The sequence below is a fragment of the Limulus polyphemus genome, unplaced genomic scaffold, assembly GCF_000517525.1.
Source record: "Limulus polyphemus unplaced genomic scaffold, Limulus_polyphemus-2.1.2 Scaffold272, whole genome shotgun sequence".
NCBI lineage: Eukaryota > Metazoa > Arthropoda > Merostomata > Xiphosura > Limulidae > Limulus > Limulus polyphemus.
Window position 1 is genome coordinate 569,789 of NW_013665882.1, and position 6,024 is coordinate 575,812.

The following is a 6,024-nucleotide window of genomic DNA, read 5'->3' on the forward strand; positions in this document are numbered from 1 at the left end:
AGTTGCCAGAAAAATTCTTGATCCTTCCAGAAACTCCAGCGCGCATGCTCTCAACATCGTGTGACTTCCGCTGTCGTAACAGTACATTCTACTGTTTCTTCCAATAATGTTTTATCCAACGGTACTGTTATGACATGCAATTTATTATTGTTTAGCACGCACATTTGTATCTAAATCTCTCACAACAGCAGTTTATATGACTTTTGTCAACGATTGTATTATTATGATGTATAAAGCTTTAATTTAGTATAGCATGATCTATTGAAGAGTAGTGTGTGTGTGATATTACATCACAATTAGACCGATAATAAAGAATTAAAATTCAAGTTAAGATATATTTATTAAAGCCATCAATGGCTTCCAAGAATTTTAAATTTAAACATAACACGAATGCAGATCATTCATACATAAGACTAATATATTTATAAATCTCTCACTGTGCTAGGCCTATATGAGCGGGAATACAATAATCATTTCTCCTGATGAAGCCGTAATGGGGAAACATTACGAAAATTAAATTGAACCAAAATATAATACAGTTTATTTTCTGAAGTATAGTGTATAATTAAAGATATATATTACAAACTTTTCAGCGGGCGTTACGAATATTCAAATCTCAACATAAAGTAAGAGTTGCTGACAACCGCCAAGACGATGGGAATTTATAATTTTAAATAAAAATAAATTTTTTATGGTGAAAAATAAATACAAGCACAAACATACATTTATCTATGTATATATATGTATATTTCAAACACCAATTCAGTAATAAAACTGGGTTCAATAAGTTTGTATTATAAAACGATTTAGACTGTCACAATATAGTATATATTTTTCTGAAATAATATATCCACTTTATATAAAAATGGTCAAGGGTATTATTTTGTGTTTCAAGCCTGATGACTGAGAATGTTTTTCTTTTACACTTATCACAGGTATAGCTTCGAACCAAGATAGGTTACTTGGTCTTTTTCTGTTACTTGGATAATAAACAAAATATTTATCTGTTACTCCATCAAATTTGTTTAATTTACCTCCTTCTACATGCACTAGTCGGTCCATAAAACCAAAATACCATCTCACCTATCACTATGCCACTAACGTTCTACTCTAGTTTTTCTTCAATAAACTCATCCACCAGTCAGCGAAAAACAACTCATTCTTCTTCTACCTTTTATCAAAATTCATCGGTCTGGCCTACAATTGATTCACTCTTTTGCTGCCACGCTACATTGTTTTTCAAGGTAAATTGTTAAGCTACCGTTTCTATTTTTATCACAGCCTAGTGGTTAAGACGCTCGACTCGCAATCTGAGGGTCGCAGGCTCGAATCCCCGTCCCAACAAACATGCTCTCCGTTTCAGCCATGGAGGCACTATAATGTGACGAACAATCCAAGTGTTAGTTGGTAAAAGAGTAGCCCAAGAGTTGGCGGTGGATGGTGATGATTATCTGCCTTCCCTCTAGTCTTACACTGCTAAGTTAGGAACGGCTAGCGTTGGTAGCCCTTGTGTAGATTTGCGCGAAATTCAAACCAAACTCTTTTTATCTTCCACCAGTCTTTATTTTTGATGATCCATTCTTCTTTATTTCTCATTATCCACTGATTAATCAATGACTTTTCCATTTCTCAGAATTATTCACCAGTTTGATATTTAAGCGATTCTCTGTTTTTTCGTTCACTATTATCATTCGTCAGTTTGATCTAAACCTGAATCCCTCTTATTTTACTTCTTACTTTACATCCATTATTTTTTTTCTTCAAACAATCCAATAACCTTCAACAATACGTTGTTCATCTACCAGGCTGTTCACGAAATTAATCCATTATACACACACATATATATACTACTTTTCTGTATACCTATTCAGCAGACTAAATCTCCTATTTTCCATCATCTATTGTTTTGTTTCTTCACAAAACTGACTTAATCTTCATTCATAGAATTCATAGTTTTACTTCTGAAACTGGTGTACTTTTTTTAATCCTTTTTTACTAGGATCACTTGGAAAATAAATAAATAAAAAGATAAACATCAAAAATAAGCAGGAAGAAAAGTGGACATTAAATATCTTTGAACAAATATACATAATTGTTCAAGTAGCATAAAGTCAAAACAGTATTCAGAAATTAAACCACAATACGATCATAGCTAGTACACACCAAATCACCCAGAGGCTCAATGGAGAGCAAACACATAATTTACAACATCCCTTGTGAATATGGTGTCTAAGACTTTGTAATCCACAAAAGGTAGAATTCAGGGGCATAACAGACGGACAATCGAAACTTTGTCATGCCGATTTATCTGAAATAGTATGAAACATCATACCGGAGAAGGTAATACAATAAAATGTTCTAGTACAAAAATATTGGGATATGAACCACACAATGATGAAAATAAGAGAAATATTCTATATCCATCTAACTGACAATATATTCAGTAAATCTAACACAGAAGCCAACATAATCTAGACACTCCTTTTGTAAACATTTAAAGAATTAGCAGATGGAAGGCCTAATGGGAGAGGCGTTGTATGAGTGAATAGCAAGCCAATCGTTCTATCGAAAAATTTAGGCTGGAATCCCGGCTGTTACCACCACTAAAAAAGTCCCTCTTATGACCTCCCAGAAGAAGGCAAGAGATAAACAGCCGGGACACAGGTTATAAATTAGTAAGTAATTAGTACCTAGTAAGAATAATAATGATAAAAATAGTAGCTAGTTAATAATTAGACTTATGTGATTGTATAGGCTACTAAGCATGACAAGAATTGATATCAGAGCACCAAGTCCTTTCTGTTAGTACGATATTAGTCTTATTCACTTATTTGCGTAATAGTTAAATGAGACCATTTATTTTATTTAAGTGTTTAATGATATAAATATATATATTTAAGTGATTAGCACAAAATAGTAAAAAAAAGAAAAAAAAAGAGAACATAATATACAGGAAATTGTTAGCTCATGATAAACGTTCTCCTCAAAAACCTATTGTAGACAGAACTGAAACGTAGGAAGAAGGGGCAATCTTTAATTATTCTTAACTGTGCGTTTAATGCGTTAATACTTACTATTAAACACTGCAACGCTCTCTAACACGTTTTTGTAGTGGAACAAGTGCAATGAATATGAATGATACTTAATTAACCATGGCGGAACATTTTTTGATGATAATACATTTCTTTAGAAATACAATAATTGTTATTTATCATTAGTTCAATAGTTAACAATACAATAGAAATACAATAATTGTTATTTATCATTAGTAAGTAGTTAACAATACAATAGAATTACAATAATTGTTATTTATCATTAGTAAATAGTTAACAATACAATAGAAATACAATAATTGTTATTTATCATTAGTTGGATAGTTAACAATACAATAATTGCTATTTATCATTAGTTGGATAGTTAACAATACAATAATTGTTATTTATCATTAGTTGAATAGTTAACAACACAATAATTACTATTTATCATTAGTTGAATAATTAACAATACAATAATTGTTATTTATCATTAGTTGAAAAGGTAACAATACAATAATTGTTATTTATCATTAGTTGGATAGTTAACAATACAATAATTGCTATTTATCATTAGTTGGATAGTTAACAATACAATAATTGTTATTTATCATTAGTTGAATAGGTAACAATACAATAATTGTTATTTATCATTAGTTGAATAGGTAACAATACAATAATTGCTATTTATCATTAGTTGAATAGGTAACAATACAATAATTGTTACCTATCATTAGTTTAATAGGTAACAATACAATAATTGTTTTTTATCATTAGTTGAACAGTTAACAGTTGATAATAAAACGTGAATTAAGTGCACAGGAAATTGTAGCTCCTATTCAGAGAGTATTTCTAATGTTGAACTAAGAAAGTCAACTATGCCTATCAATGTTTAAATTTAGATATGATATTCTTTATATGTTATTACTAGGTTTATCGAGCGGAAAAAGTCGTGATACTTTGGAGGTCATTATTATTAAAGTGGGGAATATTTATTGGTCATTCCTTAAATAATGTTTTCACCTATCCCCCCATACCCAGATACACAGAAAGGGAGTCGTAACAAGTGCTGGTATAGATTTCTATGTGATCCCATCAACGAGGTCATTGAATAAAATCATCATCAACAACGTGATTCTTTAAACAACAAATTATATTATTTGACAATAAAAAACTCATTTCATACAATCATTAATATTTTGCTTTCTCTTAGCCTATTGTGCAGTATCAGATATAATGATTCAAAGTCAAAAAACCAACGTTTGTGTAGAGAGTTCATCGCACTTTATAAGAACGAGATGCACACGATAGATAATACAGTGGTGTGACATTGAAGTTGCGAGACGTGGCGCCAAAGACGATATGTTTAGCATATGTATACCTAATGCATGAAACATTCCCAACCATTCAACCTGCAGCACTGTCAGGGACAGACTTATGGCTAATGGAATATGTCATAGTCTTCTCCGTTGAAGCATAATTGTATAATGAGATAGATTGATAAATGAGATAGATGCAAAGGGTACAATACCATGAAGAAAGGGGACTTAAGTATTCTTCCGCAAAGGAAAAAGTTCGAATTGCAGACTTCAGTGCTTTCTTAAACGTTCTGTTGTGCCTCTACTCTCATTTGCAAAGCCTACGCGATAAGGCTGGGCATGTCTCCTGCTATTGTTAGCAAGATGCCGTGATCTTACAAGGCTAAAATTTCAGAAGTTTCCAGCTATACCCCTAAATCAGTGGTTGTTATTATGAGTTTTTGTTTGTTTATTTTAGAGCAAAGCTACACAATAAGCTGTCTCCATTCTGTCCACCACGGGGAATAGAATCCCGGATCGTTGTAGGTTCGTAAAATTACCGCTTACCCACTGGAGGGATATTATGAAAAAGATGATCGAAGAAAACGGAATCACTACAATCCCTTTCGACCACATACCTGTCAAGACCAATGATGCTGTTATAGTGAACCTTAGTGCTTCTAGTTTTATTTCATGTTCATCCACAGTTGAGAGATTGTGTAAAGTTGTTCACGAAGTGGTGTCTATGATTAATGTCATATTGTTTGTAGAAGCTTGTGACGCTTAATAAAAATTATGGTTTGGGGCTATAGGACGTTATCACTGAAATATGAATGAACATGATGGACGATCGAAGAAGTAGTTCCAAAGGCAGCACGGGACACGTAGCATCATTTTTGCGAAGTATCATTATCCAACAGTATACATTGCTATAGCTTTTTAAAAACGAATATGTACCCATCGAGAAATAGTTAGAATTATAGTTAATTGTAAACTCAATTTTGGTAGATTCTATAAAAAAATAATTAGCAGAAACGTAAATTATTCATACATGTGCCAGTATTTGATTTTCTTTATTTGGTTGGAAAATCAGCTGAATGGACTTCACCTGGTTCAACTAATATATTTTGATTATGATGAACCTCTGTAACTGGTAATTAGATCATTTTCTTTAATTCATGACTATTCCAAAACGTATGATTTATTTATATAATGGCTTTTCTTTAAATTACTGTCACCACACCTTATATCTAGCTTCCTTTCAGATACATTTGGAGATGATAAAAAATTTGGCGTTCTTCATTTGATAATTTAATGATATAAACACAAAAAAAGTGTTCATGAAAAGATGATAAGTTCAAGCAGTTGTTGCTGCTTTAGCGTAAAGCTGCACAATGGATTATAGCCATATGTGTTCGTAAACTTATCGTCGACTGTAACTTGAAATTTAAACCATGACGCGGAAGATAAGTGGAAAAACTATTTATGACTACAGCTATTTTATTAAAAACCATCTGACCATATCTTTTTTTTTCATACACGCTTTTTGTAAGAATAATAAGGTTTACCAATGGTTCGTCGTTGGTCTTCAAAAAAAAAAAGTAAAACTATACACCTGGGAAAAAGTTAAGCACTCCCAAATATTTTTCAGGATTGCTTATTGAAAATATGGTTTAATTTTCATGATGTTGAGC

General features: G+C 31.9%; 1 protein-coding gene and 1 long non-coding RNA gene across 5 annotated transcripts in view; one reads left to right on the top strand and one right to left on the bottom strand.

Moving 5' to 3' along the window:
• The window catches only part of LOC106456924, a 162,599-nt gene that overhangs the window by 55,526 nt on the left and 101,049 nt on the right, over nt 1-6,024 (bottom strand). The gene's annotated exons all lie outside the window — the stretch shown is intronic.
• The window catches only part of LOC111085203, an 18,926-nt gene continuing 12,902 nt past the window's right edge, over nt 1-6,024 (top strand). Inside the window, exon 1 of the long non-coding RNA XR_002610037.1 lies at nt 1-75. This is a non-coding gene — a long non-coding RNA (uncharacterized LOC111085203). The remainder of the gene's footprint in view (nt 76-6,024) is intronic.